Consider the following 25,260-nt stretch of genomic DNA (forward strand, 5'->3'; position numbering starts at 1 on the left):
GACACATAATTAAAATGGCATATGCCACAAGGGATCAAATTCATTTAATCAGAAAATTATTCTGATTGAATAGAAGAAGAAGGGAGCTGGTGTAGCTTTGAAGTAAAGGTCATGCATCAACATACCAAATACTTAAGGGGTTTTATGTTATTTTTCACAATTGGGTGTATTTGTAATGGATCCTAGAAAAATGGGCTCATATCTATTGGATGTCATACATCTTTCTTGGCAGCACTGCCACGACGTTCAAAGGGCTGAGAGTGACAAATATTTACAAGTTTAATTTAAGACGGAGCCGTGCCCTCCATGGCGGGGGTAAATTTTGATAAATAAGTCTGATGCCGGCTCGAACACAGGGGATACGGCAATTCATGATTAGAAATTGATTCCTTTTTCTTTAACCCCAGGTTCAATTACGGGGATTTTGCGTTTGGTCAGGACTGTATCTGCAAACATAGTCACTCGCGACTCGGGCTCGTTTGTTTTCTCTTCCATCAGGTTTGATCAAGCTATAACAGATTGCCTAATTGTCTTTAATCATGGAATAAATGGCTTGTTTCAGCTATCAACGTTGGATTATCTGTTTTGAGGGGGCTATCAAAAGCAGATCAGATAATATACTGGATGTTGGGGTTAATGATCACATTCAGTGCTGTAATTCTCATTAGATCCCAATAAGTTTTCAGAAATTGAATTATAGCACAGAAACATAATTACGTTGTGCAGCGTCCTCTGCAATCTTCTTAACAATTATACCAAAGTGTTAGCATGATTAAACCTAAATCAATCATCTGTTACCTTGGATTATGTCAAGGGACATTGCATTTTCTAAAACATTGTCCCTTCCTTTGAGTTTGCTCTCAGGTGGAGTGCTCAGCACAACAGGCACCGCTAAGCTGTTAGCGGCTTATTGAGAAAAACAAATCACATGACAGTCATTTTCCCAGCACCTCTGTCACCGGGGAGGCAACATAAAAAAAAGAAAGAAAAGAAGCAGAGATTTTTGATGCCGTTGTTAAGTTAAACACGTCTGTGGCACCCTTGCTAAATAAAACATCGCAACGCTTCGGGAGGAAAAGGGCCCTCCTTTCTGCATCAAACTTGCGATAACAACATCATGTACACCACTTCGACATCATGTGCTCACACATAAACATGCCCCCCTCCCCAACAAGTTTTTGTAACCCGAGTTCTCTCTGAAAATATTGAGATTTATTCTAAAACACCAACTTGTGATCTCCCCACCATTATGCGTCACACAGCGTTGCATATTTTGTTACAATCCACATTCATTTACACAGTGTCTTTAAAAGCAAAGCTAAGATCCACAGGAGTGATAGTATTGGTGCATACTGAGCTTTGATGTTTGAATAATCTCAAACATTTATAGATTTGCTTCTGGGGAGCATGATGTGTTTTTGTGAAGGACAATTCAATACAATAACAGAAATATCTTGGGTTTTCTAAGACATATAAACCTTCTAATCGGGATCTTGATCATCTCAAGTGTTTTTATGATTTCAACACGAAGAAATCTGGTTGTCGAACACAGATTTTTTTTGTTGCCTCTACACAGTTTACAAGTCAGAAATTGTTTGCTGAGAGCACTTGAGTCTAAACTTTGTATTTTTAATAATGTGCCTCTTGACCAGAATTTTGCCTTTGATACAATATATGATTATATTCCTCTAAGGAAATTACAATCAATTGGTACTAATAGGCTTTTTGACATGCCTGGATTAAATGGAACCCCTCAGATGGTACTGTACAGTACAAGTGAATGTACTGTAAAAACACAATGATAACTCAATCAGCTGTCATTGGTGTTCCTCAGGGCCTCTGTTTGCTTTCTGTGTTGTACACCTTGGCCAGTAAAAAAAAAAAAAAAAAAATGCATCATACGTTAAACATGGAGGACGACACCCAGCACTACTTATGTAAAAAGTACTGCTGGGTGTCCAAGGTAAAAAACTAAGTTCAGGTTGTTTGTTAATTTTCTGAAGTTCAACAGTGTCAAACTAGAGCCAAATATAAGATCAATTAGTTATGGAAAAGAATAAGTGGTTTTATATAAAAAGCTGTAGTTTTCAACTTCCAAAATATTTTTTTCTGCCCATTGCTTTCTCACTGCGTCTGCCTTGACTGCCTTGACTGACAGATGCAGTCTTTATAGCTATTTTTTTCTTTTTTTTTTTTTTTTTTTAGCAAATGTAGTGAATCTTGGTGAATTACTTTGAAAATATGGATGTTGCGCTGGATAATGCTTTTCCTGTTGGAGCGGTGTGTTCTTTGAAAGTCGATTTCACACTTGCGTATCGGACATCTGGCAAAAAATAGAATTGGTTCTAGTTTTGATGGATGCCGATGCAAAGCTGTTCCGTATCCTGCAGAGGAAGTGTAAATGCTCTCATTGACTCTTGAGTGCTTGTTTACTGCAGAGTCCATTCAGTGATTGAGCAGAGCGCAGCGGAACAGAGACGAAAACAGTGTAATTCGGGGGCAATAAATTCTCTCTGTGGTGTCAATTTTCTAATCTCTCATTTTTTTCCCCAAACTACAAGTTTAGGTCACTTTCTAAACCATCTACTATTGTAAAAAGAAGATCACAGCCTCACAGCAGTCCAGGTAATTACCAGCACTGATTTTGTTGATTATATTACGCCGGTACTCGAGCAACTTCGCTGGCAAAATTCTGATTTGATTTCAAGATTCTTCTGCTTAATTTGTAAAATTTCCATAACCTTGTACCTCCATATCTCTCTGATCTTCAGTGCATGGACATTCCCTCACACACTCTAAGAATGACCACCCCTCCTCTCGCCATCTGTGCGCCTGGCTAACATGGGCTTTTGAGTTTTCAGTCAACAGGCCCCTCTTCTCTGGAACTTTTTCCCCCACATCACCAGGGCCGGCCCAAGGCATAAGCAAACTAAGCAGCCACTTAGGGCCCCAAAGCCACCAAGGGGTCCCCTCAGTGGAGTTGATTTTTTATTTATTTAAAAAATAAAGTTGCTGGTGCCTAACATCCAAACTAATTGAACATAAATACTCCAGCATGACTTGCTTTGTCCATCCTCCTTGTTGCATAGTACACTGAAGTGCTATAGAAGGAAAGGACCTTTGTTTTTACAGTGAACTATTCATGAATACTAAGGCCATGGTGTCACCACTTCATGTTGACTGATAAACATGGCCACTATATGAATTGGACCTTCTAACTTTGCACATCTTCAACTGTGACAATAATCATATTTTAAAGCACCAGCTCATGACTTCCCCACGATATTCACATACTAGTACATTTACATCCATGCCTTCAAGACCAACAAAAGCAAACTTCAGATCCCAAATGCTGAGAGTTCTGCTGCATTAGTCGAACACTTTAATATTCTCCTCAAACGTTTATAGTATCCTGATAGGATGATTAATAAATCTCGGATGCGAACGCAAACAGTTTTTACTTTCCAACTTGTGGACCGTACCGTGAACATGTTACACACAGTCAGCAGCTGTGTGCTCCCAAACCTCGAACCATGTCTCCACAGTCGATGAGTGCTTTCTGCACAGTCAAACATTCACTGATAAGAACCACATGCATAATTGAAACTACCACAGTGAACAGGCAGAAGGACAAAAAAAACAAAAAAAAAATAACATATTAACACGGCTAGGTCTAGGCACTTCCTTTTCCTGTCTCAAAAATAAACAACAAAATGAACAAAGTGAGAACCCGGAAAAGCCTGGTATAAAAAATTAATCAGCAGATACCGTTTTGCCTCGCTGAATGAGTGCACAAAAAATATATATATATTTTTCTCCTTTTCTGGTTGCACATTCACTTCGTTGGAAGTAGGCTGGACTGCTTCTCAGTTTTTTTTTTTTGAGTCTCAAAGACACTGAACATAAAACAAAAAGTAAACAAAAATATCAGCAAAATGCTAATTTAATAGAAAGTGCAAACATAGTAAGTAGAGCGGAGAAAATTACACAAACATATAACAGTATTTCAATGTAAACAAGGCAGAAAACTTTATATGATACTTTGATTAATTCACATTGTGTTATGAGCTTACTAATTTGTATCCAACCTCTAACACCCATGAATCAGGTGATTTGTAATTCCCCAACCTGCAAGGAGCTGCAAACAAAACTGTGACAAAGACTGTGATTATGTTACACCTTAATGCTGTGCACTAGTCTACTTACACCTCAGACAGCTGAGAAGCAATGACATCATTAAACCAAGGCAGTGTGTATATCTGTATTGGTATCACCACTTGTGTGTTTTTTGCTGAAAACACAGGCCTGCTGAGAGCAAAGCATGTTAAAATTAACAGCAAACCAAAGTAACTATGCATACTAATTGAGTCCAAAGAAATCAGCAAAACACAATTATTATGATTTGATAATTCTATATTAACATATGTAGTCTTTCACTTGTTTGCAATATGATACGCTAAATCGCAGATTTTTGCTTGCCGTCTTTGGCCTCTTCTTTAGGACGTTTTCCCGGAATATCTGGGCGATAGATCCAGATGCAGACAGCATTTCTCTTTCACCTCACACCTGCATTCTGCCCAGGTCCATTGTTTCGGCTTTCAACCTCCCAGTTCTTTAGCACCATTTTCACAGTCACTCCTTGCTAGTGTCTTCCCCATTATTCTCCCTGTGTCTTTTGTTCGACTCTGGCTTTTGGAAGTTTCATCATTTTATTTTTTTTATTAAACCACCTGCTGCCTCCACCTCTCTGCATTTGGATCCACTTAAAAATAAAAAAAAGAACACAGAACATGACAATTTACTTATTAAATCCCTTTAGATCGGGGAATATCTTGGAATATTCAAAATGAACTGCAGAGGATCACCAGGGAAAGAAATCTCTGTATTGTGCTCGGAAACCTGCTATCCTGGCACATCAATCTCTTGTAAGCAAAAGACAATGGACAAACCAATTGAATTTTATCAGATCACAAACCAAAGAAATAGCTTTTTTTTTCTTTGTCTGGTTTTTCAAATGCCCTATGCGTGATTTTTACTAATATAACGGTTTCACACACCCTAATCTCAAGTTGTGGCATAAAATAATTCAGTTCAGGTTCTAAGTGTTTTATTTGGACTGTAATCTAGCAACCTGTTTCTTTCTCTTTCTCTTATTGTAGTGTTTATTAAAATTCCACCGTATATTCACAACCTCTGCTACTCTACATATGACACCATGTTATTGTTTGCTATCCTCACCATGCTAACATTATCTGCTGCTCAGCATATTTCTTACTGGAGGGTTATACGATGTCTTCACTCTGCGCATTGTAGACTATGAGGTTGCAGCTGTTGTCAGTGTTATTTTACTACATCACATGCATTCCACAGTACTATATTACCCCTTACAGCTCATGGTAGCTATGAGTTTATGGCTACCTTCCAAGTTTGATGAGGATTATAATATCGGTGCATCAACCTCGCCAGTGATAAAGCATGTGTCGATCTGATCACCAAAGGAACCTCGGTATGAAACGTATTCCAGCAAACTGATTCCATGGTAATTGCTTTCCTCGCAGATGTGTCTTGATTAGAAATGGACAAACATTGCTAGGGCTGCTTTAATAGGCAGATGAAGTAACCCTCACAGTGCATCTCACAGCATGCATCAGTAATTTGCTACCTGAAGATTGTTGTGTTCAAAAGTGATAAAGATGCCATCTGTTACTTCCCTAAAATGGGTAAATTGACATATTGCATATTTATTATATACTATATAAATTAATGCTTTCGTGGACTTAGTTCCAAACTATATATTGGATAATATTTTAGTCTTCTCAGCTTGTTTGGTATTTCCTGAGGTACAGTATGTTTACTGAATTATTAGTTCAGTTTTAAATGCAGAGATTTAAGAAAGGAAAAAGTCTTGGAAGAATCTTTGCCTGGTTTCAGTTTTAAGGCAGCTCCTGTGTACAGACTGAGACTCAAGTAACTCCTGTAAAGATAACCACTATACATAGCTGTCAAAATGTTAGTCTTTATTTTTGCCATTGTGAATTCAACAACTGCAGCACCAACAAATGGTGATAAACAAACAAAAGTTATGATGCCACACAGGCTGAATCCACATCTGACTCACTGTTTGTTCTTCTGCAATATTAATGACATGTTGTTGCTGCTTAAATATTGCAGGCCCAATAAAGCATGTGCCAGTGATTACACAATCCTATCTAGACTGTCCCCCAGTTTATTTTTTTCCTTCTCTCTGGTGGATTTGCCTTCTTAAAATAAAAGTAGAATGTTGTTTGCACCGAGAGACGGATGCCATCTGCTCAGCAACCACCAAGGGCATCCATCTGATCACCAGCATAGCAGGCACAATAATGACGGATTGGCTGATTAAAGTTGTATAACTGGAGAACACTTGACGCTTTAACCTACTTAGAAAAAAGTCAAACGATTTTTGGGGATGCTTTTCGATTTGTTATTGTGGTCCATGTACTTGGCGTTGCTCAAATTGTGTTTGTGCTCTACATGTGGATATAGACATTGCTCTCTTTGAATAATTTGAATTAATATGATTTACAGCAACATTTAGTTTCACTTTGGAATTAATAAAGTACTTTTGAATTTGATTTTAGTTAGTTGCCGGATCAAAAACAATCACACAGTTTGTTGGGTCCAAGAGGTGCCTCGTCAATTTGTGCAGCCCAACATTTAAAATATAGGGTACAGTGACTTGACTATACGCCACAGAATTTCTTCCATGAAAAGAGAAACTGTAAGAAGTAAACTTGAACTGCATAATAATTTTAATGCCAGTGTGTTTTAGAATGCTAGTTTAACTTAAGATTTCAGTAGCCATTTATCTAAGAAGCTACTTATGTTCAAGATTCACGCTGTTCAAATAAGTGGTCAAACAGTGAACATAGAGAGACAATATATTACTAAATTTCAAGGTTGAGTTTTGCTACTTTTGATCAATGAAATTCTGACCGTTGTTCCCAGATCTGTGTGGGCGACAGGTGCAAAAGGAAAATATAGACATCCCTCGGTTCTTTTCATTATAGCTGCATTTTCCACTTCTAACCTTGGTGCAGCACTAGCATTGTCTGCAGACATTACTGGGAAGAACTACAAGGAAATTATTTTGAATTTGGTAGACCAACCGCTGTGTTGATCTAGTTGCATTTCCTTTTTAAACACTTAGGCATTCTTTTTATGCGTGATCAATGAAATGATCAAGCACCAGAGGAAGATTCTCAGTATCTCCTTTTTTACCAGCAAAGTATTTTGTTATATAATTTGTTCCTTTTTCAAAGCATTTTTGTAATTATTTTTAAAACAAAACACACAGCAAAACATTTCCTATAGCTTTGTGTACAAATCACCGCTGCCTCTCCATCTTGGTGTATATCAATGCACTGCCATGTGTAGAGGATGGGGTTTACTTGAGATTTAAGGCCAATTTAAAGTGCCGCAGGGAACAAGTGATGTCAGTGTTTTTAGAGTGGCAGGGAAGAAACAGCAGCTCTGAATGTGAGTACAGGAGATGATCCTTTTTAATTAATTACAAGATGGCACACACTTTTTGGCACCCCCGGTGAAGACAAGTAAAAGGTCTTCAAATGAATTAATCTTTTATTGCAACACTATATTCTCACACTGGGGCCAGATTCTTATTGTTCTAATCTGTAAGACTTAAGTTTTGTTGTAACCTTGATGTTTTCTTCCTTTATTTATTGTTTGCTTAGTTTTCATATTTTCATTTTCGGTGAATTCACATGTTACTTTAGTTTTTAGTCCTGTTCTGTTCAGTTGTGCAGTTTGTTTTCTTTCCCGTGTTTCCCTTGTGTTGGTTACAGTGTTTACAACATTCATTGTTTCATTAAATTTAACAGAAACAAGGATTTATTCACAGATTGTGTACCTGAGATTGCTGAAACCACAAAACATTTTGAAGTGTTACGATCAAAACGTGTTTTTTTTTTTTTTTTTTGAGATGCTTCTGAGCTCAAATCCAAGTATTTGTTAAAGGGAGTGATCTTTTCCTGCTAGTTTAGAACTCTCCGAGCATTTGGAATGAATGCACTCTTGGGTTTTCTGATTAAAATACTTTTGTGCACGTCTTAGACCTTGAGCACAAACTCCCTCCAGGCAAGGATACAGATTATCATAGCAGTCAAAACACTAAGAGCCGCAGGTCCATTCAAGTTCATTAAGAGGTCTCGCAACAAGATCAGTTTACCTAAGTCAGGTCAGGTATTCATGGCTCCAAATTTTCGCAGATCCCTCTTAATTTTTTTGAGACATTGATAATTTCTCCTGAAGCACCATCATGTGAAATAATGAATGTCATCGTGCATCAGAGTATCAAAGCAAAGATTTTGTGTAACTATAAGGTTACTTGAATGTTCAAGAAATCTTTCACACATTTCACAGCAGACACTAATCCCATTCTTTCTTCACACCTATAGCAGAGAATTGTAGGTGGCTACAAAAAAACATGTCTGCCAGAGGAGGTGACTCCAGCTTTCAGAGGGTTTCATTCTCACATTAAACACTCAATTTAAGGTATCTCAATAGTTTTTTTTTTGTTTTTTTTTTCCCTTTTTGCTTACAAGAGGGAAAACAAATGTATGAATGCAGGTTAAAAATGGAACCAAGGAATTGTATGTATTCCTAATAAAATTAGTTAAAATGATGGTTCCTTTGCTCTTTAAAACTTTTCTGTTAAGTAAGGATGCTAATATAACCAAGCTGCATACCGGAGCATACAGCCCAGGGTTTCCCAGTCAATCTTTTCCTACTTTTTGTCTCCATCTACCCTGTCAGCTGTCTAATATAACTCCTCATTCAGCAGCTGATTGACTCAGACCCACTGACAGGCAGGCTTCTGCACTGCAGGGCTAGATTATTCCCTGAATTGGAGCATTTTGCAACCGTGGTAAAAGCTTCCGGCCACGGAATGTGATGCAAGCCAAACACTAAGCAGAGTAGCTTGTACTTGTCGGTGTAATGCCATCGTAAATATCTCTTGTGAAAATGATAAACAGCAAGAGTAAATGTAGATGTGGTTTGCATCAAGCTACATGCATAATAATAAAGAAGGAAAAGCAGCAATGACACAAAATAAATTTCAAAAGCGAGTCAGCGGCCAGAATGTTGTCTTCTCGGCTGTTTTCTGTTTCCTGACATTGCCATGCTGAGAATGTATTGCAAGGTAGAACATTTAATCCACTGAGAGGATGTCTTGGACTACTGTGAAGGGAGGAAAAAGCTGCTTCAGCAAACAGCAAAGTACAGAGGCCTTGACAAGTCACCCCCTTCCAACACACTTTACATAGAAATAGCTGTCAAAATATAATTGCCTATTATGAATAGGAATATGCCCAGGACAAAAACACAAACATATGGAAGGACAAAGCAGCCCAGTGGAACAGACAGAGAAAGCATGAAATAAGATATTAATGTGAATGTAAATTGAAAGACACCGCAATGTGATTTTGCAAATCGAGTAAACTCATGTCAGTTTCATCAGCTTTTAATATAAATGCAGTTATTGTTGATTGTTCCTTTCCTGGGTGGCGTCCATAATAATGTTCTTTATTCATAGAGGTCACAGTGTTATCTTGAAAGAGTTCTGTCAGAAACTGATGTGTTGGTGGGGAAAAAAAACATGACTATCACCAATGTTAATGCTTATGAAATTGGAATATTTTATTATTTGGAGAATACCCTTTGGTTCTCACAGGGTTGTGCACAGTGTTTACATTTTGTTACTTAATTTTTTGGCCTTAAAAGGTCTTTTAAAAACAGCTGATTTGTTTATTTATTAATTTGTTAGTTTTTTCATTAACTTCCTTTTTCAACTTTGTGGAGAAATACTGTAAATTGTTAAATTTTCTGTTCTAGCTGAGGAATTAAAGTCATATTAGTCCTTGACAAAACGTCAGAAAGTTTTATGATATACAGCTCTGTAGTACACTTCCCAAAATTGACCCATTTTAACATATATAGGTAAGTAGTGTCTATTGCAAATATTTAGCTACTATGTATTTTAGCTATTTGAGATACTATTTTAAGAAAAATATATTTTTTTAAATCATTACAATTAAAAATACTTCAAAATTCAGTGACATGGACATTCAATGGTACTTCATGCCTCTTTATAGAAACAACCTGCTTTTCTTACTGGTAAACTGTTCTAATGTAGTTTTGTGTGATATTGGCTTTAAATATTGTGCAGAAAGCCTGAGGAGAGCACTATGATGTAACATAAGAGAAAGGTCATAACCTCCATTTTTCTATTCAATAACCATCATTATGTTTTGTTGATCCAAAGAACAGAAATCCGTGATACGAGGAACTTTCTCCGGGGTACACTCACAAAGTTAGTGGTAATACAGCTAAATCATTTACAGAGTGAGTTGTGCATAAACATCAGAGGAATCGCAGAAAACACCCACAAATATTAAAGTTACAATATACTGAAAGCATCTTGTCAGTTTTCTCCAGGAACTTCCTCCAACAGCTCCTTTAACATGGCAACTTTAATAATCAGTCATTTTATACTCGGACTACGTCATACAATTTCATATTCCCCTTGATGACATGGGAAAATGTATCAATTAAAATAAAATTGAAGTAACCAGTTATACTTAAAACCTCACAGTAACAGCTAGAGAGAGCTGATGTATGTTTGCATTCAGACTCAGGGTAGATCTCTGGTTAGCTTAGGACGGATGTGGGTCTGGATTTTATGACAGACCGAATTAGACAGTGGTCTGGACACCTGTCATCAGAAAAGACTGACACAGCTTAATATGTTTTCCATTATTGCTAATAACAAAGTCTTCAAGCAACCATTTCAGGTGAACACTTGGTAAAGCTCGTGGACTTGCTACAGCTATGCACAGTAGAAAAATCATTATGCTGAATGGATCCTCAAGAATCAAGAAGGCTTATTCCAGTTGATTGAAGCATTAAGGACCGAGTAATTTTATTTGTCATTTCATTAAATATATAACAAAGCAAGATGATGTTGCATTTGCCCAGACAAGTTGATGAAGTAATTATCTTCCATCACGAGTCAGGAGATTAAAAACACTTGGAAGGGGAGAGACATTCATCGTATGTCTTGAAACCCAAGCAGGGGAACTTGCTTTGTTTAGCAATGCTATCGTCTGTTTGCTTCTGACCTCTTCTCACACCTCCTATCACCATTTTATTGTTTAGATGTGCTGCAGATCCAGGACAATCATGTTCAGAAGTCAGAGACATTAATGTAAAGGCATGTTTATGTCAAAACAATCAAACTAAATCTCTTCCTTTGTGCTGCGTATGCTAGGGTAATTAGTTATTGGAGAGACGAAAGAAAGGAAAACGTATAGATGTTCATTTTGAGTTAGCTTTAAACCTCTCAGCTTTACTGCCCAGTGATAGACTCTCAGCACATCAAGTATTGTGCTGAGAGTAATGAACATTATTCTTTCATCTAATTTATTTTCTTCTCATTTCTCCATCTGCCAATTTAAGTTGCAATGACAGTGTTTAATGTCGACTGACATGGTTCTCCTCTAATCTAACCTTTAATGGCAAATATATTGCAATTACCAAAAATATGATTTAAAACCACAGTGTATTAGATAGAAATTAAAAGTAAAGGGTAAATTTATGCCAAAAAAAAACTCAGAATATTTGAGAATAATCTCAGGAATTGTCTAGAAAAACACTGAATTTCTCATCTCTAAGTCAAAAAGTTGTAAATTTTTGACTTGGTAAGCATAATTTTCCAATTTGTTTCCTAGAAAATTTCAGAGATTAATCTCAACATTTCTGAATGAAAGATCATCACCAGCTAGCTAATTTTGTTGTTCGGAGCGTGATTGAGGGTGTGTGGGCCTGTGTTTGTGTATGTGATTCATCACTATTGTGAGACTGAGTTTATTATTTTTTTTTTACTTACTCTCATTTAGTTTTATGCACTACCTAGCTCACTGCGTTTTCAACTTGGTTTGTTCAAGAATAACCCAATAACAACATGACACAAAAACAGAATAACTTTAAGTAGTGTAGTTTGAGTACAAACTACTCAAGTGTAGTTTGTAGTGTACTCAATCTACACTTGAGTAGTTTCATTACTCAAGTGTTAATGAAACTAAAACTTGGGTTTCATTAACTCAAGTGTTAATGAAACTAACACTTGAGTAATAAACTGATTGTTTTTTTGGTGTTTTTATTTATTCAGTATAATCTGTTAAGATCCCTCTTGGTCCACAGGTTTCCCTGAGAGTCCCAAGAGCAAGAGCAGTTTTAAAAGTGATTCTTAGCCCTGTCCTTATTTATTCCTCACCATATATTTAGTGCTGATATGCACAGAGACAGATCATTGAATTGTGTTCCTTGTCTTGTTTTTGGCCTTGATATACAGTTTGAATAGAAGATATTCAGAGGTGTGCGTCCTTCTCATCTGTCTCCAGTCAATTCCGTTTGCCAGATGGATACAATTCAAGTTCAAGACGCATTCCAGCAGCAGATAGAAGAAAAAGAAAAATCAATAGAACAGTCAAAATGTTGTTGCATATAAATATGGTGGTGTATTATTTAAAGTTGAGCTATTTATACTATGAGTCTTTTTCTGGTTCATTAACACTCACTCACTTTCACTCACTGAAATTCATTTTGAGCGAGTTCAAATCAAGGACTACGGCTTAAACAAAAACTAAACGCTTTTTTTAGAAAAGGGAAAAGAAGTCACGTTTGAAGCTCGCCGTTGCCATGGGACTCAAAAAACATGATGAAGAAGGCGTTCTGTTCAGATGAGACCGAAAAGCAACTTTTTGGCTAGAATGCAAAATGTTATGAGAGAAGGAAAACGAACAAGACAGAGGCAGTCAAAATCCAGTTATGACTCGGAAAACTGATTTCTACGACGCTCTCCAGTGCAGGTGAGCTTCGGGTAATTTGCAAACATCAGATTTTATTCTTTAATTGCAAGATACTGTATAAATGCTGAAGGTACCTTAAGACAGAGGTGCCAAAGTCCAGTTTTTGGGAGCCACTGTCCTGCAAGTTTTGCATTCCTTCTCCAATACACCTTAACCAAATGGACTCAGAGATGGAACCAGCTTTTGTTTTGGGTTCACCGAGCGCATATCCTCTTTAATTAAGCAGCAGATTCCAGTACCAAAGCTGACTGTAGTCAAATTTGAGTTCTCGTCACATTTCTGTGAAATCCGCTGCAGTTAAAAGCCAAATGATCCCACAGCCTCTCTAAGCTGCCACTTAATTTAAAATGCGAAACGTCGTTATCACTAACCATTATTAACTTTATCACCTAAGCTAAGATGTATGAGGCAGGAATGGCCAGGGCATTATGTTTGTGATATTCATTTTGATTTTAGGCAACAGCCATATAGATAGAAAAATCAAGAAAAATGAGTCGATTATCCATCAAGGGCATTACAAGAGGCAGTAGCCAATTTATCCCTGACGAGAATCCTCGAAATGGGCTTAATAAATCATCACGAGGGAATATCATTTGGCCTCACCAAGAAAAAAAACAAAACTGTAGTGCAAGCATATCTCAAACCATTAAGGGCTAAAGTTAGCTCTAGCCCCGTCCCGCCAATCTATCAAAAGGGTGTGCAGTGTTCAGTGCGAGTCAAAACAGCAGGCTGAGCCATGGGCCTGTAAGGTGCCCTCAAGAACCAATGTTTCATTTTCATTAGCTACCAGGTGGTGTGAGCCTGCGGGGCCTGCGGAGCCGGCTTTCCTCACAGTCTGAGTGCTAAGCTCTCCTGGGAAGTTAACGGATGGAGAAAAGTTTTCAATCACGTTTCTGTTTGAAGCAGGATCCGAACTTATCAGGGGAAACCTGAGAGAAGGTTCGTCTTGTTTTAAATTGTTTCAGCGTGGCTCCCTTGAAAACGATCGAGAAACTGCTTCCCTCTTAACACGTTCCTTCCATCTGCTTTTATTCAGAACAAAAATCTGCCTAACGATACTTTTATATAAAGGAGTCTTAAGGATTTAGCTGTTCTCTCTGAAGAGGCAGTGGATGCTTTAGTTGCAGTTTTAAAAGAAAACAGACATTTACATTTTAAACAATTCAAATATATTTGCTATGTCCAGCATCAAGCGCAGCATATTTAAGTGTTGAGGTTTTCTTTTCTTTTCTTTTTTATGTTCTCCATTGCTTTTACAGCATCCAGAAATTCCTTCTCCTCCCTGCTGTGCGTGATGAAAAATCACATGGGAAACATAATCCCAAAGCTGATACTTTCCTGGTTGCAGAGAAGTTTCCAGACTGTAAAGGCTTCTCTAGCCTGGACCACGGCGGTTGTGAAATCCAAGAATGTAGCAATGAGCTTTCCATTGAACAGTAGAGCTTGGTTTCTAACCCAAAAACAGCACCTACAAAACATAAACCACCTATTTTACATTTAAAATCTCTGAGAGCATTGGTCCATATTTGGAGCATATCAAGCAATCAGACCTTTAATTTAAGATTGAGTCTCTCGATTTTGCTACGAGCTATTACCATCGTTGTTATCCACAATTCCTATTTTGAATATGTGCTGTATGAGATAGCTGAAATTTCAACTTCGGATGTGAGACTTCAGCCATGCAGTAATGGCATGTAAAACCAGACGACTTGTAGATAAGACTGGAAACGAGATCAAAAAGTTGAACATAGAGGCCTTACGGAAAACTGCTGTTAGATTCCTAATTGGGAAATGTGGTTTGGTGGTGAAAGATTTCCTAATCCCCACCAGTCTGTTGCTTATTATCTTGTGAAACAATTTTACCTTGGTCGGCTGTGTGATTGCAAGCACTCCCAAGATCACCCCTGTGGTACTTCTCCCTCTCCCTTTCCCTTCTCCAGCCTTTCAGATAAATCTGTGTGCACAGCTCGCGTCATCATCTCCTCACGGTCAGGGCCACTTTTAGACGAAACAAATAAAAGGAATTTAGACAAATCACAGATGAGACAAACAGCCTTTAACTGCCTGAGGGCCCCCGCGTTGGTTTGTTGTTACCGAAAGTAATAACTTTATCTCAGGGAGACTTATGAAAAAGAAAACCTCTGGTGGTGGATTATGACAACTCCGCTGGAACGAGGCTGTATGTGTGTCCCTTTCATTTTCGCTGCACTTGTCCTTGCAACCGTCACCAAATTCATTGTGTAAATGTGCCATCTGGGTGACACACCGAGGAGAGGTTGTCGGTTTTCCTTTAAGCTGGGGTAAAGCTTTGCAAGGCTGGTACAGTTGTATTTTTAAGGGTCATTTATGCGTTTTTCTTTTTTGTATTCGTCAATCATTTTTTATCGTTTATTTAAACACCCTCTTTTTCTGATAACTCAAACAAAACAAAAAGCAGAAGGCAATTGAGAAATAGTCACGTCCCCGCTGAGAAGCGCACTTTGTAAGTGTTTGTTCTGCAAAATTGCCGGTTTCGGTCAAGCCGAACAATTAGAATGGCTCGTGGTGACAAACAAAAGTGCTGTGTCCTTATTGCTGACAAATTACTGTTTAGTCAAAACAGCTGATTGGGTTTTTTAACAAGCGACAGAACCTGAAGTGACAGGTGCGCGTAGACCATTTACAAATCGAAACCAAGTGACAGCTCTGCAATCATTCCACTCTCGACTCGTTTGCAGCCATTCATGGGCGCCGCCCGCCCTGACCGCTGTTGCACAAAAACAAAAATCCCAGACGGCAAAAACAAACAAAAACCCATGTGTAATTTAGGAGCCCATTGACAGACACCTTTACACATAACAAGCTATTATTAACAAGAGATCATAGACAATAGCTTGCTTTGTGATCGGAGTTGAGAAAGTTCCTTGAAATTTTAATTAAATTGAAATGTTAATGTTAAAAGGCATACTAAGGAAAAAAAAAAAAAAAACAAGTTCCAGAAGAACTTTAGCTGAGATTCATGCTGCCTCTTTCATTGTGCAATTCTCATTAAGAATCGTTATTGTTTTTTTTTGATCTGTAGAATTGACTTAAGATGTTTTTGAGATGTTTAAATGTTGTGTTGTTTTGGCAAAAAAAAAAAAAAGCTTAGTGGAAAATTTGCGATCAAACCTAAACCTAACCTATAAGTGTAAACACTGGATAATTTGTATTTTTTTTTCTGCTTCTCCTTCTTCTTTTTCCACATTGAATGAATGCAGTAAAAATTAAACTTGATTTTTTTCTGAAGATTTCCACGGTACGATTATGCTTCTACCAAAACAGATGGATTTATTTTAGGGTGTTTTACATATCTCTACCAATAAGTGTGGCTGGCACTGCAAGTTTAAATGGGCTATTTTAATTCCAGCTTGGTATTTGTGGCATGAACGATTTCTCTGTTGAATTGAACTAAATGAACAAACAGCATTTCTTCCCTGGACAAATACACAATCATAGAATAGGAAAGGCTGTGAGTGACAGATAAAGCAGAATTTGATTCATTTGGCAAAAACCGCCTTTTGGAACATGGAGATGAGCAATATGATTAAATCATTTTATCACATTCATGTATGCGGGGAGCCAGTAGAAATTTAGCCAGCCATGAATACAAATTTTTGAGGTCCAGCACCGACTGTTCTGCTCATTTGGAAAGGCTGTACATTATTAAGTATGCACATGAGGATAAATTACATGCAATGTGTGGATTTGCCAGTCAGTGTGAATGAATTCCAACCTTTTTTTTTTTTTTCTCGGTTATTCTGTGCGAGTCCATTGTGTGCAGCAGAGCCATCCACTGTAGGGAAGACTCGTCCAACAACAACACAGAACTTCACAGAAACTTCACTGAATAAACTGAGCATGTTTATTAACTGCAGCAGAAAAAAGAAACTGCCACTATATAGAATAAAAAAAAAAACAATCAAACTCATACACCTGTTTAACTTTGCAGATAAATGTTTATGCCTTAAAAACATAAATGTTATGTTCATATTTTTTATGGCGTTAGATACTTAACTGACCTTACGTATCTAAAATATGATCTTCAGGGTGATTTCAGTGAGTGAAGGCAGAGCTCGTCTGTTTGATCTTTTCCAATTTTATATTTCTAAATCTTAATTTCTCCATCCATCCATCCATCCATCCATCCATTTTCTATACACCCTTTGTCCCTGATGGGGTCGGGAGGGTTGCTGGTGCCTATCCCCATCTAACAATCCGGGCGAGAGGCGGGGTTCACCCTAGACAGGTCGCCAGTCTGTCGCAGGTCTTAATTTCTTCAGATGTTAATTTTATAGATTTGCTTAATTGCTATAGATAATTGAAAATAGCTATAAAACAGATTAAAAGATGTATGTTTTAAGGGAGGAAAGAATTTTAATCTCTGAGAAGAGAAACTTCACCACACCAACTGTAGTAGAACCCAAAATTGCTGATAAGAGCCTGAGTGCTTCCGTTGGTCGTGAAGGTTAGAAAGTTTCACGTAGTGAAAATCTGGCCTGCAGCAGACAACACCTTTAGTGTTGCCAGTGTCAAGATTACTTGGTAGTTGAAATGCTGCCTAAATTTTCGCTGGTATAGATAATTTATGTGAGAAATTTCAACAGAAGATCATTAGGCAACTGGGGAAAACACAAGAGCATTGGTGGGGCGTCACTTCCAATAACTGAAGTATCCAGCCAGAATCCATTCATACAAAGGAGGAATGACAAAACTGACCATCTGAGAAAACGTCACCTACAAGCACACACATATACTCTTTATAACCTAATGTGATAGGCCTTAAAGAAAACCGAGGCAAATTCATGCTGAGGAGCCGTTTCCATGGAGGGACCACGAACACGACAACCATGAAAAAAAAAACCAACAAATTGTCAAGGAAATTCTAACAGAACCAGGAGAGCTAGACATGAACATCTAAACTGAATAAACTTACACACTATAATACATTAGTATGATGGACACCCAGAGGAAAAACAACAAATTTCAAATTATCAATGTTTTTGAAATTATGTCATAGGGATGGTATAGTTTCAGGCTTGTCTGTTGAATCAAATTTTCAACATTGCACTCAAGTCATCAGACATGTATTTTGTGGCACAGGTATTAGTGTAAGCAGCATGGCCATTTTCACCAAAAAGCCGTTCCTAATAACAACAGAACATCTGCCTGGTAACTTCTCCACTTCTCCAGCAGAATTAACACCCTCAGTCCTCTCACAAATCAAAATCCGAGGCTGCCGGTGTCATTTTCACTCCAAGCCTGTTGCAGGAAACCACATGAGATGCAAAGCAACTTCTTTCTCAAAAACAAATAAGCTGCACAACACTTCACAACCTCCCTGTGGGGAAGCCTTGAAATGGATTATCTGTCTTTAAACACCCACACTCCTTTCTGTTTCTCTCCTCAGTTCTCGACATCTCCTGTTCTCTGATCCAAATTATAAATCTCAACTGGAGGGTGAAAGATAAAAGTTCCCCCAGGAAAACAGCTTTTATGTAAAGAAGAGGGCGGTATATGCTATTAGAGCTGCATCTAGCCACCAAACTGGATCGCAGACTTAAACGTCTTAACTTTTGCGCCATAGATGCAGCAGAAAGCATTTCAAAGCCGCCTAAATTTTTGCTGTTGCCCCAGTGAGCTGCAGCTGCAAAAAGGAGCTTGAAAAACTAAAGAATGTTCAAATATGAAACCTAAGATGGCAAGTTGAAAACTTGAAAAAAGTGGTCTGTGTGTAATTGGTCTTTGTAACGTACTTTATTAAGTGAGAGAGACATAAATGAATCTTTATTTTACATTCTAATTTGTTGAATGTGTGAAGTAGCTTGGAAAAATACGTCACTTGAATTATCTGGGATTTGGCCACATTACATCTACATACTTCAATGTATTTTATTCTAATCAAAGCAAAACATGCCTGCACATTGGAAACATTAATCATTTTAAAATTTAGAAAGAAGCTACACATCTCAAAAGTAAAAATCATTCATATCTACCCCCCGCCCCTCTACTCTGGTACCTCTAAATAAAATCCAACAGAACCAAGGATGTGGTGAGGTTTCAAGCAGAGTTTGATTGTTAAAGAACATCCCACTCTCTGAATAACTCATATTTCACTGCCTGCTCTTTTTATAGCAAAAGGCAATTAGTGAACTTCTTTATCCAAAGAAAATACACAAACTCAAAAAATGTGCCAAGTCTACCTATTAATTGCTCCTCCTAATTTCGGCAGGGCGATTGCTCTGCAGCCCTCGCAGGCTTCCACAGGAATAAGAATCGACTCACAGCAGCTGAGGCATGGTCCCATTAACAGCATCGCCATGAAGGGAACAATACTTGCTACTACAACCAGTAAATGGATGGATTCGGGCGGATAAATATACATCACTTTAAAATATGACACCTGTATGAGAGGCCGATGTGTCATCATGTGCGAACAAATCCTTGAGCCTTAACAGAAGTGAAATCCACCCCAAGATGAATCATATCCTTGACAGGTTTACATTTGAAAATAATTTTTAATCAACCGAGAAGTTTGTTGCCGACAGGAAACAAGACAGTTGAGATGCAACTGAGATGTAACTTTTGTAAAAATCTGTTTTTTTACATATTTGTTAAAAATGTCAGTATGTCGAGGCTGTATACAGATACTTTGTGGAAAATAAATCTGAGCTCCTCTGTCTTGTTCCTGTGGTCCTTGCTGTCATCTGAAAAAAAAAAAAAAAACTCTCCTGGTCAGAAACAACCAGTCAGAAGCCTTGTTGTTCATGTTCACGCTGCTCAAATTGCTAGTTTTCTGCATGTGCTAATGGCATAGAAACAACTGATACAGGTAATCCATTTACCCCCCATTATCGGTGGCTATACTTACTAGCTTGCTCTTACACAGCAGGCTCTGCTGTTGTGTGTTTTTGTGTCTGCCTTTCACTTAGCACGGTGGCTTTTGTTTACCTAACTTTGCTCAAACGTACAGCTAAAATCTACCTTCAGCCTTGACTGAACACAGTGATCCAGAATTTCTTTGGCCCTTCCCTTCCATTATAAGAGCGTCATGTCCAGCCTCGGTTGGCATTACCCAATGTTTAATATTCTTCCCATGAAATCTCAACTCTTGCTCAAAAATCTGTTCCTGCTTGTTTGTTTCCTTGCTGACCTCTATTACCACTTGGCAACAGGAACACTTTCATTTTTCACGATGCCTGTCCATGGCTACCAGCAGCCAGCTGAAATATATGCTCCGGCTTCGGCAGCCAGGTCAAACAATTTGCGGACTTCATATCTATCCATAAGTGCCAAGAACTAAGGAAAAGAAAATATCCAAATGTCATCGCAGTGGTATCAGAAACCCTTATGGAGCAGAAGTGGATCCAAACTTTCTTTCCTTTAAAAGTCCATTCCTGGCACATATGCAGACATGTAGCAGATGACCTGTCTTAATTGGTTTCATCGGAGACCATAGGAGGTTTTTTTTTTTTTTTTTTTTTTTTTGCATACATACTTCAATATGACTAATTTAAGGAGACATTTAGAATACCAGAAACTTTTTAATTACAGACAGGATCAGTTATTCCAAAGTAAAATCAAGCATTTTAATGCCTGACATAAGTATTCATAGCTCTTTAACTTTCCCACAAATGTCTGATTCCATTCAACGCATTAGTTTAGTAATTGGTCATTCCTACCACAGATTATGAGCGTATGAAATGGGACCCACAGGCCATTGGTGATTTTCAGACTGATTTTGTCTCTTTAATTTGTACAGTTAAATCAGTGGTACAAACGTGGCCACACAGCACAAGTGATTGATGCATCCATCCATCCATCCATCCATTTTCTTACACCCTTCTTCCCTAATGGGGTCAGGAGGGTTGCTGGTGCCTATCTCCAGCTGCGTTCCGGGCAAGAGGCGGGGTTCACCCTGGACAGGTCGCCAGTCTGTCGCAGGGCAACACAAAGACTTACAAGACAAACAATCATTGACACACACACTCACACCTAGGGAGAATTTAGAGAGTCCAATTAACCTGACAGTCATGTTTTTGGACTGTGGGAGGAAGCCGGAGAACCCGGAGAGAACCCACGCATGCACAGGGAGAACATGCAAACTCCATGCAGAAAGACCCCGGGCCGGGAATTGATCCCAGGACCTTCTTGCTGCAAGGCAACAGCTCTACCAACTGCGCCACTGTGCAGCCCGTGATTGATGCAGATGAACAGTTTTAAATTATGATATAATGTAAATTCCCTCATCAAAAACATACTGGGAGAAACGTTGTTGTGATCACGTGCTGAAATCAGAGCGTCAGAAAGAGCAGGAGCTTCTGTCACATTCTTGAAATGAAGAAAAACTTATAAAATGTTTATTGATGTTGACAATAATTGAACCCCTAATTAGCAATCAGAGTCCACAGATCAATATTTCTGGGGCACCACATATTTAGAGAATGTAGCTCAGAAATCAAAGTTTACTGATGAAACGAATATCGCGAGTGACACCAAGTCGGAGGAGATGTAATCATGTGCATGGCATTTCTCGCTGAGCTGTATGTGAACATAAAACATGCACAGCATACTTTTAACCTTTTCAGAGAGCTTAAGCTTATCCAGTACCATCCCATTATTTTGCTCTGTGCCAGCAAAAAAAACCCCTCTCCTCCTCATGCCTTCATAACTCTGTGGGAGTTGATTAATGAAGCAGATTTCCAGCTATCAAGCTGGGTGCAAACTGTTCAATTATGCATCTTGGAATCTCCTTATATCATGTTTTAGTAGCCTTGGTAGCTCAGTGGGGCCTGTCTGTGTCTGTGTGTGTGTGTGGGAGATCTAGCCAGAGGCAAGCCTCCATAGCGTGAGGCGTATTTGTTGAAGCGATGACCTTTGCCACATGACAAATTAAAGTGGAGTGATTGGAAGAGTACTGTCAGCGTGGCTTCTTCATGAGGTCTCCGCTAGGGTTGTCACAACCGTCCTGGCAGGGCTCACTTCGCATTCAGAGTTAATCAAAATGCATGGCTGGGGAGAGAGCGAGGAAGGCAGCAGGCTCACGCTGTAAACACTAAGGAAGCCTTTTTACAACCCAACGCAGACATCTGTCCTCATCAGGCACATCTGCTCGGAGACTGCCTTATGATTGTTTGGTTGCCTTTTGCAGACACTTTCATATTTGTTTTTTTTTGTTGTTTTTTTTCCCCATACAGGAGTACAGTGTCGATTGGATAGAAATCTCTTTTATCTGATGTAATTCCTGGCAGATAAAAAGGCTTTGAGAAACAAAACATTTACATCTCGGTGGGTGAAAGTTAGGATTATTATGCGCCTTGTAAACACGGGGCTGTGAAGTTCTTATTCAGCACTTCTGAACATTAGGCTTCAAACGAAAACAACAAAGAGCAGCATCACAGCTCTGCTTCTGTTTTATCAGCCTAAGCACCTGCTTCTGTCACATGCAAAATCATCTGCAAGATCAGGGGTTTAATGTTGAATTTTCTGCTTTTTTAATATGTTTTTTTCTGCTGTTTTATTAATCACTGTCCTATTTTGTGCGTTTGTGTGTGTTTTGAATATTCTTATTTCCTGCCTGTATTTTTTTTTTCCTCCACTACACTAATTGTTTTTTTTTTTCATGTTATGTATTTGCACAGATCTGTGCTGCATACAAATATAATTTCCATGTTCTATTTTGCTATGTTCTATACAAATGTAGCACATTGTGTATGTTGACTTTGACGGGACATTACAGTTTTGTCCTTTTTTTAAAGTTTTACCCAAGAATAATTAGATGTCCCCAGGTCATTTTAGTCTATGAAATATACCACAGATTTGTTCAAAATCTATGGTATGTTGCATATGCATTTTTTAAGATCTCTTAAATCTTTAGAGAAAATCCTTTCATCGCAGTTTGGTGTGTACTTTGCTCTTTCATGTTTAAGTTCTATTTGATGTAAAAACAGTGAACTGTATTCAGAACTAATTTCTTATTTTAATAACCCAGCTGCTGTTAGATTTCGCGTCCCGTTTCAGCTCTTTACTTGACACAACTGAATCAGCTTTGAAAACATGAAATCTTTTCTACACACTAAGGTTTGACCAAGAGCCAAACTTACACTCAGAGTTGGAGTAACTGCCCTGTTGCCACGGTCTCTCAATTCGGAAGAGTTCACGTCCTAATCCTTTGGTTTGAAACAAACCCTAATCAGCCTAATAATCAGGCACATGGTGATTAAGCTGATTGGTCGTATTTGGTTTGGCCCACATGACATCATGTACCTGAAAGACATGCTTCCAAAAACAGTGTCGTTCAGACAACAGCAGTGTTACAAAAATCACTTTTGCTTCTATATGCTCTTTAGAGAGAGGATGTATTTACTTGGTAATTGTCCAAAACAATACCTACCAAGTGTTTTTCTAGTTGTACTGCCAAAAACCGTTACACAGCTGGAACGTCCACTTCTGAGAACAGTCCTAAATGTTTCTCCCTTGTGATTAATCTTATGCTATCACAAATGAGATTGTCTGGAAGAGGGCCTTTTAATCTTCCCCAATTGAGGAACAGTCTCAATAACATCCCTAAAAATCACCTCCTAAGCTTCAGACAAGCAAACAGTCAAATTGATCTTTTATTAATGAACTGCACTTCATTAATAGCACCTGGCTTCTATTTTTCTTTTAACTCAAAATCCGTAAATGTGTAGGCAGTTTATCATATTACTGTACTGATGGACACATTTTTGTATGATTGTATATTGCACCGAAGCATAAAAAAAAATTGGCTTGAGGAAGAAAAAGAGAGTACAGAACAACTTGAGCGAGGCTAAAAGTATAAAACTATGAACATGCTTTTTTTAATCCACAGAGGTTCTCTTTGAGCCTCTTTGTTTGTGGCTGGTGATGGTTCTCCCATGAGTAATGTAACAGGTGGGTGGATAGACAAAACAAAAGATCAAATCAATAGTTTCAACTGCTGCTTAATTGCACATCGGGAGCCAAAGGGTTTTTTTTCTTTTTTTTTATTACTGCCCTGGTCAAACTTTTAATATACCTTGGGTCTCTGGAGAACTGTGCTCCCACACACCCTGCATTGTCAAAGAAACAAAAGGCTTTTTCACAAGTTTTTCTTATGCATCTGACCCTCCAGTCAACTCCAGCAGCTTCCAGTTATCACAGAAATAGTTCACAAACAACACCGAATGTAATGAAGTCACAGCATCTGAATTAAGCAGCTTATGAGATTAAAGTATCCAACCCACCTACTTTGTTCTGGAAATTATTAGGAAACAAAGGGTTTAGCTAAAAATGAGGTTTAACCTGAACTGAAGATTTTCCTTCTCACTTTAATCAAAATGCCACTGAAATTTGTGACGCTGTGTAATTTCTAATCATTTTGCAGAGCAATTTTTGGGAGAAGAAATCAAGCACATCCAAAAATATTACCAGTTCAGTCTACCTCCGCATTAGTTTTGACAGTTTAGCGTTATGGGTTTATGGGATTTGGAGCCTTGGATAATTTGACAGAAACAATCAACGTTAAGAACATCATTAAAAGGTGTTTAGGATGTTTACCGAGGCAACCTCACCCCATCTAATCAAAGGACTAAAAGTGATTGTGCTCTAAATGCGACAGATCTGTGCCTGAGGATTGCATCCAGTAAATTTACAATCATAACTCTCATATAGCTTAAAGATTTAGCTGAAAGAACTGATGCAAAGTCCAAGTGTTGTTATTCAAGCCTCTAAAGCTGAAGTAATCTCATCTGCTGAAATTTGTTTAAAAATTGTTTTATGTATAAATATCTGTTTACCGTTTTGAAGATTTGCACCAGCTTTAAATGCAATTTATACATTGTCAAAAGTGAAATTCATCATTTGCCTTTTTCTCCTATTACATTGACTAACTTCCTTCGCACATGCAATGTGAGCATCCCCGGCATAGCAGCAGGCTACCTTAATTTGATCGATGCAATTTTTCTAAGCACATACGACACATCTGAAGTGTTTGGGGAGTGCACATTATTAATTTGACAATATCATTGCAGTGCAAAGAACGACTGAAAAATGGAATGTCTGCGTCTTGTTCATTGCCAACTCAAATAAAGATATAGTGCAGCGCAGAACGTTAGAATTCCAGCTGACAAAGCCCAAAAAGGGAGGGTGTTCCAATACAGTACCTAGGAAAGTTTTTCTATTTCTACATGTTTTCTCCTCATATTCTTTCTGCCAGATGCTCCATTGTAGCTTTAAATTGCTGAAACAGCTACTCTTTTTTTTTCCCTCATGAAACTTTTCACACATCAAAAGCACTGACAGACAGCAAAAA

General features: G+C 38.2%; 1 long non-coding RNA gene across 2 annotated transcripts in view; it reads left to right on the forward strand.

Annotated features, from left to right (window-relative positions):
- Positions 1-25,260, forward strand: part of LOC122820114 — a 146,074-nt gene that overhangs the window by 54,422 nt on the left and 66,392 nt on the right. Inside the window, exons 4-5 of one of the 2 annotated variants that reach the window (XR_006368731.1) lie at positions 2,567-2,625; positions 2,772-2,949. The exons of the other annotated variant lie outside the window; for it this stretch is intronic. This is a non-coding gene — a long non-coding RNA (uncharacterized LOC122820114). Of the gene's footprint in view, positions 1-2,566; positions 2,626-2,771; positions 2,950-25,260 lie in introns of those variants that run through there. 2 annotated transcript variants of the gene reach the window in all.

Source organism: Gambusia affinis, linkage group LG18, assembly GCF_019740435.1.
Source record: "Gambusia affinis linkage group LG18, SWU_Gaff_1.0, whole genome shotgun sequence".
Taxonomy (NCBI): Eukaryota; Metazoa; Chordata; class Actinopteri; order Cyprinodontiformes; family Poeciliidae; genus Gambusia; species Gambusia affinis.